We start from the raw sequence: 5000 nt of genomic DNA, 5'->3' as shown, positions 1-5000 counted from the left end.
CTCCCTCTCCCTTCCGAGCCGCCTCGGAGGACGACGTACGAGGAGCGGAAGGCGATGGCGAGTCGGGTGGGGGCACACCGCGCAGTGAGAACCCCCCCTCGCCTGCCTCCACAGCTCTGTCATCCCCCCCACTAACGTAGGGGCTCGGGAAAGACTAGTGGCGCGGAGCTCGGCAGCGGCGTGGAAACGCCACCCACCGCCGCCGCTCTCGCTGGTGCCCGCCGCGGAGGCCGCCCTTCGGGCGATGCGTGGCACGGACCTCCGCGGGCAGGGCTGCGCATCTGGAACTTCGAAAAGGGCCGCCCTTGCTAACACTGTGCTTCCCCACGCGGGGAGCGATTCGGACGGCTGGCCCCCACGCCGGGGTGGGTGGGCGCCCCGCCGTTCGCCCGCGTGGGTCGTCAGACCACTGTTCATCGTTCGGTGCGATTCAAACTTCCCACAGCTCGGCCGCCTCCGTCCTCGAACGGGAGGTGACGGCCGGCGTGCGCGCCCAAAGATAGGTGGTGGAAGCCCGGGGGTACAGGAGGAAGGACACCGCTCACCGTAAACCGACGCGAGCTCCAAAGCCCGGGTCGAGCGAGCAGCACCACCTCCCCACCCGGGAGCGCCGTGCCAGATCGATCGGAGGATAAGACCGCTCTGAGAGGACATGGACGAGAGGGGCGTCCGCCTTCCGGAGCCCCCCCTTTCGGACGAGGACTCCGGATTTGCCCCCCGAAAGCCATCACCTCCAGAGAACCAGGGACCGCCGAGGGAGGGTCTGGTCAGGCTTGGGTACCCCAGCATTGCCTCTCTCGCTTGGGATGCACGATCGGCAAAAGTCCCTCTCGGAGCTGTGGAAGTTCGGTCTCAGCCGGAGTGCGCAACTTCCAGACGAGAGGGACCACATGCCAAGTCGCCTACCCAAGTCGGGGAACCAGAGAAACAACTGCTTTCTATCGGGGTAGAGAGACGACACTCTCTCAAGTACATTCTGCCAGAGGTGCGCATTCCTATGTATTTGCATTGCGGGACAACGTCCCCACTTTAAGGGGACGAAGTCGGAACTGTACCCGGCCTCAAGTCACTGTAGGGCGGATGCGGCACCTAGAAAATTCCTCATTCCGGTTCTTTTTCACTTAGTCGTTTTTTTTTTTGGCAAGAATGTACCCCAGGATGGCCAAAAAGCCAAAGCCAGGGACTGAGAACCATCGAGCATGCTCTGAGGGGACATAGTCAGAGGGGGCGTCCGCCTTCCAGAGCCCTCCTTCCCACGAGGACTCCAGATTTGCCCCCCCCCCCCTGACAACAGCCATCGCCTCCAGAGAACCAGGGACCACCGAGGGAGGGTCTGGTCGAAGCTCAGGTACCCAGGATAGCTTCTCCGGCTTGGGCATGGACCGCCAGACAAAGCCGCGGACCATGAACCATCCAGCCTGCTCTGAGGGGACATAGTCAGAGGGGGCGTCCGCCTTCAAGAGCCCTCCTTCCCACGAGGACTCCAGATTTGCCCCCCTGACAGCCATCACCTCCAGAGAACCAGGGACCGCCGAGGGAGGGTCTGGTCAAAGCTCACGTACCCCAGGAGAGCTTCTCCGGCTTGGGCACAGACCGCCAGACAAAGCCGCGGACCATGAACCATCCAGCCGGCTCTGAGGGGACATGGTCAGAAGGGGCGTCCGCCTTCTAGAGCCCAAACTCGGCCACGGACTCCAGATTTGCCCCCCTGAATGCCATCACCCTTCAGAAGACCAGGGACCACCGAGGGAGGGTCTGGTCAGGCTCAGGTACCCCAGGATCGCCTCTCTCACTTGGGACGCACGACCAGCAAAAGTCCCTCCTGGAGCCGTGGAAGTTCAGTCTCGGCCGTATTTTGCAACTTCCACGACAAGAGGGACCACCTTCTAAGTCGCCTACCCGAGCCAGAGAACCATAGGAACAACCGCCATACATCGGGGTAGAGAGAGCCCACTCTCTCCTATATTCTCCCGCAGGTGCGCATTACTATGTATTTGCATTGCGGGACAATGTACTTCAATGAGCGGGACAAAGTCGGAAATGTATCCGACCTCCTGGAACTGTGCGGCTGCTACAGCAGTCAGAAATTCCCCATTCCGGTTCTTTTTCACTTGGATTTTTTTTTTTGCAATTTTTTGCCTAAAACGTATTCCTCCAACATGTACTAGCTCATGACACTTGAAATTTTTGAGCCAATTGATAATAACAGCTTTTTAGAGCTCAAAAACAAAAAAAATTTGAGCGAACAAAAAATGTTCGAAAATGACCTCAGCTCCTGGAACTGTTTTCGGTACACCTCCAGAGAGGCTCCCCTGCCTGGAAGTCTGTCACTGCTCAGCTCGAAATTTTTCTAAGTCCCAAAATTCGGTTTTTCATCCAAAATTCAACTTTCTGCCCAGGATCCACAAACTTTAAACCCAGTTGGGGGACCCTCCCTGGGGGCCCTACAACATACTGAAGCCCCCCTGTGGTGGAAGTAGGGGAATTTACTTATTTTTACACAAAATCACAAAATTCCATTTTTTGTTCGCAAAACACTTTTTTGTCCTCAAGAAACTTTTTTGTCCTCAAAACACTTTTTTGTCCTCGAGAAACTTTTTTGTCCTCAAGAAACTTTTTTGTCCTCAAAACACTTTTTTGTCCTCAAAACTCAATTTCTTCCATAATTCGACTTTCCCCCAAAAAACCACACATTCTACCCTCATGGGAGGCACTCTCCCTCGGGTCCCCACATCATATTGACGCCCCAGAGCGGTGGGAGAAGGGGAAATCTGATTTTTGCACAAAAATCCAAAAATCGCTCTAAGTCCAAAAATCCTGAAAATTTTTCTAAGTCCCAACGGTACTTTCTGAAAAGTGTACCCAGGCCCCTGGAAGCCTCCTAGGTACACCTCCTGAGACTCCCCCCTTCCTGGAAGTCTGACACATCTCGAAATTTTTCTAAGTCCCAAAAACTGGTTTTTGCTCCATAATTCGACTTTCCCCCCAAAAGCCACACATTCTACCCTCATGGGAGGCACTCTCCCTCGGGTCCCCACATCATATTGACGCCCCAGAGCGGTGGGAGAAGGGGAAATTCGATTTTTGATCAAAAATCCAAAAATCGCTCTAAGTCCAAAAATCCTGAAAATTTTTCTAAGTCCCAACGGTACTTTCTGAAAAGTGTACCCAGGCCCCTGGAAGCCTCCTAGGTACACCTCCCGAGGCGCCCCCTTCCTGGAAGTCTGTCACATCTCGAAATTTTTCTAAGTCCCAAAAAATGGTTTTTGCTCCATAATTCGACTTTCCCCCAAAAGTCACACATTCTACCCTCATGGGAGGCACTCTCCCTCGGGTCCCCACTTCATATTGACGCCCCAGAGCGGTGGGAGAAGGGAAAATTCGATTTTTGCACAAAAATCCAAAAATCGCTCTAAGTCCAAAAATCTTGAAAATTTTTCTAAGTCCCAACGGTACTTTCTGAAAAGTGTACCCAGGCCCCTGGAAGCCTCCTAGGTACACCTCCCGAGGCGCCCCCTTCCTGGAAGTCTGACACATCTCGGAATTTTTTCTAAGTCCCCAAAAATGGTTTTTGCTCCATAATTCGACTTTCCCCCCAAAAGTCACACATTCTACCCTCATGGGAGGCACTCTCCCTCGGGTCCCCACTTCATATTGACGCCCCAGAGCGGTGGGAGAAGGGAAAATTCGATTTTTGCACAAAAATCCAAAAATCGCTCTAAGTCCAAAAATCTTGAAAATTTTTCTAAGTCCCAACGGTACTTTCTGAAAAGTGTACCCAGGCCCCTGGAAGCCTCCTAGGTACACCTCCCGAGGCGCCCCCTTCCTGGAAGTCTGACACATCTCGGAATTTTTTCTAAGTCCCCAAAAATGGTTTTTGCTCCATAATTCGACTTTCCCCCAAAAGTCACACATTCTACCCTCATGGGAGGCACTCTCCCTCGGGTCCCCACTTCATATTGACGCCCCAGAGCGGTGGGAGAAGGGAAAATTCGATATTTGCACAAAAATCCAAAAATCGCTCTAAGTCCAAAAATCTTGAAAATTTTTCTAAGTCCCAACGGTACTTTCTGAAAAGTGTACCCAGGCCCCTGGAAGCCTCCTAGGTACACCTCCCGAGGCGCCCCCTTCCTGGAAGTCTGACACATCTCGGAATTTTTTCTAAGTCCCCAAAAATGGTTTTTGCTCCATAATTCGACTTTCCCCCCAAAAGTCACACATTCTACCCTCATGGGAGGCACTCTCCCTCGGGTCCCCACTTCATATTGACGCCCCAGAGCGGTGGGAGAAGGGAAAATTCGATTTTTGCACAAAAATCCAAAAATCGCTCTAAGTCCAAAAATCTTGAAAATTTTTCTAAGTCCCAACGGTACTTTCTGAAAAGTGTACCCAGGCCCCTGGAAGCCTCCTAGGTACACCTCCCGAGGCGCCCCCTTCCTGGAAGTCTGACACATCTCGGAATTTTTTCTAAGTCCCCAAAAATGGTTTTTGCTCCATAATTCGACTTTCCCCCCAAAAGTCACACATTCTACCCTCATGGGAGGCACTCTCCCTCGGGTCCCCACTTCATATTGACGCCCCAGAGCGGTGGGAGAAGGGAAAATTCGATTTTTGCACAAAAATCCAAAAATCGCTCTAAGTCCAAAAATCCTGAAAATTTTTCTAAGTCCCAACGGTACTTTCTGAAAAGTGTACCCAGGCCCCTGGAAGCCTCCTAGGTACACCTCCTGAGACTCCTCCCTTCCTGGAAGTCTGACACATCTCGAAATTTTTCTAAGTCCCAAAAAATGGTTTTTGCTCCATAATTCGACTTTCCCCCCAAAAGCCACACATTCTACCCTCATGGGAGGCACTCTCCCTCGGGTCCCCTCAACATATTGACGCCCCAGAGCGGTGGGAGAAGGGAAAATTCGATTTTTGCACAAAAATCCAAAAATCGCTCTAAGTCCAAAAATCTTGAAAATTTTTCTAAGTCCCAACGGTACTTTCTGAAAAGTGTA

This window comes from Dendrobates tinctorius, unplaced genomic scaffold (genome assembly GCF_039654945.1).
Source record: "Dendrobates tinctorius isolate UK_male_01 unplaced genomic scaffold, ASM3965494v1 ptg000746l, whole genome shotgun sequence".
Taxonomy (NCBI): Eukaryota; Metazoa; Chordata; class Amphibia; order Anura; family Dendrobatidae; genus Dendrobates; species Dendrobates tinctorius.
The sequence above is the reverse complement of the archived record's forward strand: the minus strand, read 5'-3'. Positions refer to the sequence as shown.